This window comes from Haliotis asinina, chromosome 13 (assembly GCF_037392515.1).
Source record: "Haliotis asinina isolate JCU_RB_2024 chromosome 13, JCU_Hal_asi_v2, whole genome shotgun sequence".
NCBI classification, from domain to species: Eukaryota; Metazoa; Mollusca; class Gastropoda; order Lepetellida; family Haliotidae; genus Haliotis; species Haliotis asinina.
The window spans coordinates 18,308,136-18,318,493 of record NC_090292.1 but is presented as its reverse complement, the minus strand read 5'-3'; the positions used below and the strand labels follow the sequence as shown (position 1 = coordinate 18,318,493).

General features: G+C 42.4%; 1 pseudogene; it reads right to left on the bottom strand.

Annotated features, from left to right (window-relative positions):
* Positions 1-3,910: 3,910 nt before the first annotated feature.
* LOC137260142 (acetylcholinesterase-like) lies at positions 3,911-7,179 on the bottom strand (annotated as a pseudogene).
* Positions 7,180-10,358: the final 3,179 nt, after the last annotated feature.

Genomic DNA, 10,358 nt, shown 5'->3' with positions numbered 1-10,358 from the left:
TCGATGTGACTGGCCGAAGGGCACGGAAAATGATGTATTGAAGTGACGGATTGAAGGGTACATACACTGATGTATTGATGTGACTGGCCGAAGGGCACGGAAAATGATGTATTAATGTGACTGACAGAAGGGTACATAAATTATACTTGTATGACGGAGGGACGAGTATGGAAATTGATAAATTGATGTGACGGAATGAATGAAGTGGAAATTGATTTGATGGACTGAAGGGCGCATAAACTTCCGGAAGGCCAGGAGTACAGCACAAGAGGATGAAATGACTGTACCATATATCATACCAATCTGACCCCGTGATTCATGAACCTGTCTGATGACCGTCCCGTCCTGTATATTCTCCAAAGCCGACTGGGTTCTTGCTATGATATTCTGTAAAAACTCCTGCTCTGCTCTTCCTTCCTTCTATGCCTTGTTTCTGCTACTATTGGTGATGGTTCACAACCCAGGAGGTCAACATGTCCTCCATGTTCAGTAATGCTGCTGTTGATCTTTTATAAAACACAATTTCATAGGATTTGTATTTTTACCCCAGGGTTCTGTAATATCGAAATAATGTGACTGAAGTCCAGGGCCCTTATTCTCGAAACGATCGTAGCCCTAAAAATAATTCTTAACTCGTCACCAGTGTGTTAAGAATGGGCTTAAGAAGTACGTAGGGCTACGAACGTCCGAGAATAGCTAGCCTGATGAAATCTCACTTGAAAGTATACCGGCAGTGTGCAGGAATGTACTGGCAGCCTCTACAGTTTTCATGTCATGATTTTGTATTATTAAGGCAGGAAGTAAGGCCGTTATTAAGGTGTAAATAACATATCACTTGTTTCTGTCCTGTCAAAGTTGTTCCACCCATGAAATGGATATGTTTGCCACGAAATAGTTATACCCTGTCAAACAGAACATTTTGATTTGCTCATTAAATCGCATTTGGCAAGTGTCGTCTGTCTTAAGGAAACTCTGTCAAAATTGTATTTATTTGAGAAATATCGATGTTGGGTGCATCATATTTGTCAGGGTCCGAGGAAGCTTTCTTTCCTGCTGGCTCACACTCACTATCATCCTCATCTACCATTACCAATGTCTTCGGGATGTCAGCAACAGCTATTTCATAGTGAATCAATGAAAGCTCAGACGTGTTTGTAACTTTTCGTCACTTACCTCACAAAGCTTCAATGTTTTGATACTGAATTATTTCTGATGAATGTTCGTCTTTCATATGCGTAATGGCATCACAAAATCCCTTAGACGCATGATCGTCACATGCGTATGGTGGCATTGTAGAGGTTTATGCCCGTGAAGGTCCCGGGGTAGAATAGGCCTTCAGCAAACTATGCGTGCCATAAAAGGCGACTATGCTTGTCGTAAGAGGCGACTAACGGGATTGGGTGGTCAGACTCGCTGACTAGGTTGACACATGTCATCGGTTCCCATCTGCACAGACTCACATACTCATGTTGTTGATCACTGGATTGTCTGGTCCAGACTCGATTATTTACAGATCGCCGCAATATAGCTGGGATATTGCTGAGTGCGGCGTAAAACTAAACTCACTCATTCACTGTAGAGGTTTATCTGAAATATAGAAAAACAAATCCTTTAGAAAACATATACAATTTTCTGACGTAATGCGTTTACGGCCGATGACGCCAGTCGTTCACCAACGCTAAAACAGTGGTTGCGTACTGCTTTCACCACAACATCCATACCACTTGTTTTCAAATACTATTAACCCCGGAAAATTGGACAAAGTTTTACCAATATTTTATAACGGTATGTGTTATTAAAAACTGGAAATTTACAGACCAACTGACCACCACGATGTTTAACCTGTCAAGGGTCACGGTGATAACGAGCATCGGACTTAATCCGTGTCCAGTATCTCTGAAGCTAACAAATCCAAGGTGCAATGCATATACGCATGTATCTGTCTCTACGACTGTTTGCAGTTCACGCTTGTCACATCACGTACGTGCCACGTATACCCTCGTGGCATACACACGAATGGCCATCGATGCCTTGGTCCATCTATATGATATAATCTGAAGTACGTGAGTATTATCTGAAACGCGATTATCTATGATAGCTGGAAAAGGTATATAATACGGATGACAGTCACAAATAAGACTGGGGTGGCTGTCTAGTGAAAGCATTCAGTCAGGTGTGTTGTGTGGGTTGGTTGTGTAACTGGTAGCTCTGATGAGCGAGCTGAAACTTCAGCTCGTTCATGATGGGCGGCGGAGGACTAAAAGTGGCCATGGCGGCCCACCAACCCACACACTTGGCAACAACGGACGCTGGACCCAGACGACCCATCGACAGACGACCTTGGATGCCACCACAGAACCGATTGGAACAGAGCAACTGGGGGATTCCACGAATCAGTGCCCCGAGCATCAACATTACGTCCTACACTGTCCACTTCGCAGAAATGCACCAGTAGTTGACATGAAGGTCGACAAAGGCAGCGTCACGGAGGCCGTCATCATGCAACACAGAAGCAGGAGACCAGAGGCAGAAACCGTGAGCATCAACATTACGTCCTACACTGTCCACTTCGCAGTAATGCACCAGTAGTTGACATGAAGGACGACAAAGGCAGCGTCACGGAGGCCGTCATCATGCACCACAGAAGCAGGAGACCAGAGGCAGAAACCGTGAGCATCAACATTACGTCCTACACTGTCCACTTCGCAGTAATGCACCAGTAGTTGACATGAAGGACGACAAAGGCAGCGTCACGGAGGCCGTCATCATGCAACACAGAAGCAGGAGACCAGAGACAGAAACCGTGAGCATCAACATTACGTCCTACACTGTCCACTTCGCAGTAATGCACCAGTAGTTGACATGAAGGACGACAAAGGCAGCGTCACGGAGACCGTCATCATGCAACACAGAAGCGGAGACCAGAGGCAGAAACCGTGAGCATCAACATGTCGGCCGTTCACCAACTATCAGGGCATCATTGACAAATCTATCTGGACCCAGCAATCAAGTGAGTGAACCAACTTTCAAGATCAGGTCAACCTCGGCATACCTCAAGATCCATCAGCAAGTTTCTTCCGATGTTTGTGACAATATCTGTGAACTTTGTTGTGACTCTCAACGTGAACTGTGTACGTAAACTTCTCAAGGACGTTCCTGTTTATGAGAGGTATGTTAGTATGTATGTTGTATCTTCTCTGGTCATTGATTCGTCGTGTTCACGTTTGTTATGGTTTCATATACTGAGTATGTAATGCAATCTATATGGTGTTATCAGACATACATTTTTATCAGAAGAAGTTGTTGAAAACGGCTAGGTTCTTACTCCACGGTACGCTTCTCTACGGTACGTTTTGGTTACGTTCTACGCCCTGTGCATGTACACATTTAGTGCAGGTCAATGTTATCTGCCTGATCCGAGTCTTCCCATTCAAACCAGACTCCCGGTTTCAAGGTGTTGTCTCCTACGTTGTATGTCTATACCAATCGCTACAGACAATAGCTTTCAAGAAGTTATTCAATACCTTGTAATTTCATGCTTACATTTTCATATTGTTCTTTTTGAACATGTGAGCATCAAATTCATAAGTACTCATTGTGAAAATGACATATTCGTACTTTATCTTTAGCTATTGTAGACGTATACATATGTTGTGAAGACCCATTGCTTGGCATATTCCTACATGGACACAGACGACAGACACAGCATTCATACAGAGTAAAGTCACTTATTTCTAGGGACATTCACCGACCCGGACTCCACTGGACTTTATTTACCCAGTACACTTTAATGCAGCTTGAATAATGTTAATGACATATGTGTTCCTCAAGGTCCGATTACAATGGACTTTGACTATACTACGCTTAAAATCTATGTCTCTGGAAGTCTGATTACAATGGTGCTGTCCTTTCATCCTCTTGTGCAGTACTCCTGTCCTTCAGGCGTGTCTGTAAAATCGTAAAATGGATTCATGAATTTGTTTTGCTACAGTTGAGTATAGCATCCATAACAATACACCAGGAGTGACATGGAGAGGGTCTGTCACCTGGGGCCCGTTTCACAAAGTTCTCGTAACCTTAAGATCTCGTAGGTTTCCTCGTAGCATCCCTACCTCCTATATTGTAACACAGGAGATACCAATGTTACGAGAAGAGTTACGAGATCTTAGGCTAACGACAGCTTTGTGAAACAGGGCCCTGGTTAGTAACAAACGTGCCTCCAGTGAAGCATATGTCTTACAGCCATAATACTAGTTAAAGTGCGAGTGAGTAGTGCGCAAGGCTTCTTTTAACAATATTTCATGAAACAAGTCTCGACACTGAGATGATCACACGTATTACGGGTGACAATGAAGGGGAAACAACTATTGTCATAGCGATGGTCTGCTGCAACATACTATTGCGATAGTGATAGGCTATTGCCACCAACTATTACAATAGTATTTTTCTCTGAAGGAATTTGAATTTGATTTGAAGTCATTTCCCAAATGAATGTACGGTTTCTATGAAATAAAAGCAAGTTGAAGTAGTTCCAGTATATTTTGATAACAGAAAAGAAACTTCAGATCATATAAACAGTTAATATATAGCTTACTATTATTGACAATTTCAAATTCTGAGTAGTATGTCGTGCTTGCTGTCATGTTTGCTGAAGAGGAAACAGGGGCGGATAACTCTAAATCAAAGTGAACGAATCTGGTACTTCCTGTATCTTGCGCTGTCCATTCATCAACGCAAGTCAATCACTAAAATATCGACACTTACGCAGATTATCGATGCATCGATAGTTTTTCGTTTCTACTATCGATTAACTCCTATCGGGGACTCCACAATTGCAATCCATCGATAGTTCGATGCATGGTACAGGACTAGTGGGGCATGAACCTATCCACATGAACGTATTGGTATAAATGTGTCTTTTTAACCACATGGCACGAATGTGTTGATACGAACTGATTAGTATATGTGCAACAGTATCAGTGTAACGTACTGGTATACATAAGTATCAAAATGACTGTTCGATAGCGCGTAACCTTACCTTTAGAAATCATGGGTAGAATCCTGTTGATGAAGACACATTCGTGATGGACTACCCCGTGTCCTGGTGATAATTTGCTGCCCACGTCAAGTGCCATGTAGGAGAGATCAGTGTAGTCAGAGACTGGCCAGTTCACCTTGACGGGAACAGGAGCGTTTGGATTGCTGTAAACACATTTAATATTATTATTATGGATGGGGTTGTTTTTTTTCGTTTGTTTTTGGGGGTTTTTTTTCGTTGTTTTTTTTTGTTTTTGTTGTTTTTTTTGGTTTTTTGGGGTTTTTTTTGTTTGTTTGTTTTTTTTTGTTTTTTTTGTTTTTTTGTTTTTTTTTGGGTTTTTTTGACCAATTAAAAAAGACGGCTTCAGTCACAGGAAGTGGGTAGAGTGTGGTGTACGAACTGTTTCTTAGGTTGAGCTTACTTGTCCAGCTTACCGTCCCTGTATCATCATGGACATCAATAACATTTTCAGGATGAACAGGTCAGAACGTGAGAACGTGATATTCTGAGAATAATTGTAAACTGACAAGAAACGCAAACACACATGTTCAGTATAAGACCGAGTGGGGAATATTTCACTCATCTGTTCCAAAATTATTCACCTGCGTAGATTCAGTGCCTCGATATATCATTTACTGTCTCCAACTCACTCTGTCACTCACTCACCCTGACTTGGCAAAGTTGGTCCAGTACGTCATGATGGTCTTGCTGAGTTCCATCTCCTCCTCTGTACATTCCAGAGACTTGTCCAGAACCCAACCAAATACAAAGTCGCACTCAGACCAGTGGGTAGCTCCTACCCACTTTGGAAACGGACCAACTGACATTCGGTGATTAAAACTGTACACGTAGGTAGGGTTGGCAGGAGAGTACAATCTGTCAAACTCAAGATGAGGACACTTGAAATCCCTGTCTGAAGTCATGCGAGCCACGACATCAAAATAGTCAGTGTCTTTTAAAGGCGCTTTCTGACTTTCATAAAACAGGCGAAGAGCTTCTGCGATTCCTCTCTTGCCAATTAAATCAAAGGAAAGAAGATTTTCATACTCCGAGCGACTTATACGCAATGTCTCTGGTAATTTGGACTCGTTTCTCAATTGATTCAGCATCAATGCCAAATATAACGTATACTCGTTGTCTGTAAACCCATGCAATACACTAGTCTGCTTGATGGATCCGCTGGAGAGAAGAGTTTTTGGGTCATCGGGGAGGAAGTACCCATCAACAACTGGAACAAATACAAGTTCTTCACCAAACAAAACAGGCTGACTATCTGTCATAGTTTGTGCATCTGCTGTCTTCAAGCACTCAAAGATGTCTCCATCATTTAAAGATGAAGGGCACTGAAGATGATCTGCAAGCTTCTTTATTATCACATCTGCTGTTTTAGGAATGGTGTATGCCCATGGGCAATTGAGGGTCCCACTCTACATGATGGCTCTGTCAAACAGGTCACGTGACCAAGGTGACATCAGATGGTGATGCACGCTTGCACCACCAGCACTTTCTCCAAATATGGTCACTCGGGTTGGATCTCCACCAAACTTGACAATATTGTCTTTCACCCATTGTAAGGCTAATCTTTGATCCATTAAGCCCATGTTGCCAGGGATTGTATCTGGTCCAAGGTAGCTAAACCCTAAAGGTCCCAATCTGTAATTCATTGATACAACGATGACGTCATTCTCTGCTGCAAGGTATTTTCCTTCATATAATGGCATTCGTGTAGATCCACTGTAAAACCCTCCACCATAGATCCAGATCATGACTGCAAGATTGCCAGCATTGTCCGATGGTGCCCACACTGTAAGATGAAGACAGTCTTCACTGTAATCGTCGGGTATCTGTCTGTGTTTCTCATCAGAGCTTAGAGCATCTTTAGGTTGGAAACAAGACGGCGTTGGCTTCCGTGCATCCCTCACTTCCGGTCCCCATGACTCTGAAGGCTGTGGATGCTTGAAGCGTAGATCACCTACAGGAGGTTTGGCGTATGGGATTCCATAGAATACGTCAATGGACTTTCCCAACACTGACACACGCTCTCCAAGAAGGGGGCCGTCTCGAGTTGACACTTTCTGAGTCTTAGCAATATGTAAAAGTGACAACAAGGCCAGATGCGCCAGCCTCATTCCTGTCCACATTCTGAAAAACACAAAACGATTTCACACGTCAACTTTTTGGGAATGTCATTTGGTTTGCTTTCTAATATATAATGCCGTTTCTTATTATCCCTTTACACGGAACAAGCTAGCTTATAACCCAAAGTACATAAGTTAATTAAACGTGTGTTTGTCTAATTCATGGTTAATCAAACATATTACATTGTGAGTGGTAAGATTCAGTTTGGGGCAGAGATGTTATTATTACAGAATACAGTTTTAAACAGTTCTTAGGAAGATTCTGGGACAGCATGAACCAATCCAGCTTCACACAGATTTGTATGTGAAGCTATATTTTATATAAAAAGTCCGAATAAAAAGTAATCACTTCCTTTTGAACATGAGTTTATTTCAGACGGATGAAATACTTCGATTATAACATTCAGTAATATCTTGACAGGCTTCACTGTTGGAGGTGCTCTGTAAGAGTCAGGTACTGCATTGCGAGATGACCGAGACCCGCCCACGTACGCTTGCATATATACACACAAACCTAAATTGCTCGTCAGAGCTTGACGTCCTCTGCTTGGAATGGCACTGACCAAGGAACATCGTCCTTGTAGGTTACAGTGGGCAAGGACTGTAGGTCGCCGGTTGGTACAAAACTACCAACTAGTGGTTTTACAGACGAACGTCAGTTCACCATGCTCCATGATGATGGCTGGATGCGAGTATACCGTCGCAAGTGAGAAAGACTCGCTCCGAACTGCATATTTTTTAGGGAAAACGTGTGTGATGGTGTGAAGGCTTTTGTGGGAATCAACAAACACGACTGGTTCAAAATACGTGGAAACTTGAACGCTCAGAGATAAAGAAATAACAGATATTCAACCCCTGGCTATACCATTTCTTCACCAATAACAAAAGGGAACATAGCTGAATTGGACAAACGGTATGTGTTATTGAAAACTGAAAATTTACAGACCAGCTGACCACGTTCCCCAGTATTTAAGCTTTCAAAGGTCATGGTGATAAAGGTAACAGAACCAAGGTGCAATGCATGTATCTGTCTTAACGCTTGTTGATAGTTCACTACGTATACCGTCATTGCATACTCACGACTGGCCATCGAAGTCTTGGTCCATCTAAGTGACATAATCTCAAGTTCGCAATAACAACGTTATCGTAAGTTTTATCTGTAAACGCGATTATCTGCGATAGCTGGTATAGGTATGTAATGCGGATGGCAGTCGGGAGATGACTGCCTAGTAAGTTCACTCATGCTCATAGGTTGTGTGGGCTGTTTGTGCAACTGGTACCTCTGCTGTAACTTCAGCTCGTTCTTGATAAACGGCGGAGGACCAAAAGTGGCCATGGCGGCTCACCAACCCAGACACTTGGCAACACTGGACGCAACTTTACTTTCTTCTAGTGCGGAGAATCTTTACCATTGCTATTCTATAATCTACATGAACCATAGTTTATAGTAGATATCAACCGTTAGGTACATGTGGAACCTGGTATCGTTAAATTTGTTACTCAATTATGTAATGATTAACTCTACGTATACGTTGTTTGGTGTGGATATTGTAGATTGTGTAAAGTGTGTCGGCTATTTTATCTATTGTATTATGTTGTGAATACTATGCTGTTCTGTAACTCTGTACAGTGTAGATGTGGCTTGATGTGTACAGTATTTAACAATGACATTACGTAGCATACTTTTGAATGTGTATCGTGATTAATGTAGTATGTATAACGAATCTACGTATGATGTTTTTATTCTTGGAAAGCTGATTGATAACTATAAATGTTACCGATGCTATTATCGAGTGATAATGTAGAAATCATCCTGTGACTGTCGTGTAACAAACTCCTTGTTTATTTTACCCAGGTGTTGTGGTGTGTGTGGTTTGGTATAGTCACACCTCTTCCCAAGCGAGCTAACTCCCCGAACTCGCGATTTAATATATGTTTTGCTTGATTTTGTCGATCATTAACAAAGGCGTTCACTTTCTTATGCCCGCGTGTTTATGATGGCAGATTGTATGTAAATACCACATAAACATGTAATGATTAGTAACCAGCCACGTGACGTGCCAAAACAATCATCTAAGTATTTAACCCTTTAAGAACCAATCACAATTAGTCGTTCAGGGATTCAATGAAGACTCAGTTCTCGCTCTTAGTCTTAACTGAGAATAACAACCGAGAAGTATATAACCCTGACTGAGTCACTGGTGAGTTAACAATCATGTGCACATCACCTCCCCATCCCGCCAGGTACCTTGTCACCGTTGTGTGAACAGTGGTACATTGCAGATCGACTGTTTGAGAGGCATTCTAGAAGTTGCTGAGATAAAGATGACAAGAATTTTTATGGATGATCAACTTCTTTATTGCAGGGTAGCGACGTTTCGGTATAGATTCTTATACCGTTTTCAAGCGTTTGGGGAATGGCAGGGGGAGTACAATATATATGCAGCAGAGATGAGCATGTGATGACAATACAACAATAACAGGATTAACAATAACTATTTGAGGTAACAATACATGTTGAGGTAAGCTGATTAAGGACTGAAGCCAGCGGGGGGGGGGGGAGGGGGGAAGAGGGTGAGTTGACAGAAGCCAGAGTGAGATGAGTGGATTAATTGGTGGAAGCCAGAGTGAGTTGAGTGGATAAATAGAGACTGGGGGCCAGAGTGGGTTGATTAATTAGTGTTAATGATGCAGTTGAATGCCGGAGAGACAAAGACGCCTTGATCCCTGTTGATTGTTGGGTTCTGTCTGCGGATTTGTACTGCTTCAGCAAGTTTGCGTTGTTTGAAGTCATGTTTGTTGCTAGCAAGTGTTGTGACAGTGTCCCAGTTGATGTTGTGGTCAGGAAATTTGGTGATGTGTTCCGAAATGGCTGATTTTGTGTCACCTTTGTTTGTGGACATCAGGTCATTTTCATAACACCAAAGTCTCAAAGAGCGCTCTGGACACTGTTTGTGTACACGTACTCGTAAACACCGAACGCTTGGCAACAACCTGAAGGCCTCCGTGTAGGGTAGGTTATTGACCGACACAACAGGCATCAGGCAAGTCAAGTAACTTTATAGGAATATCAGGTCATTTAAATCAGACACCTGCCTTGTACCTGACTCTGAAAGAGTTCTCTGAAAACAGCTTTGGTACACGCTCTCGTAACCAACGAACACTTGGCAACAACCTGAAAG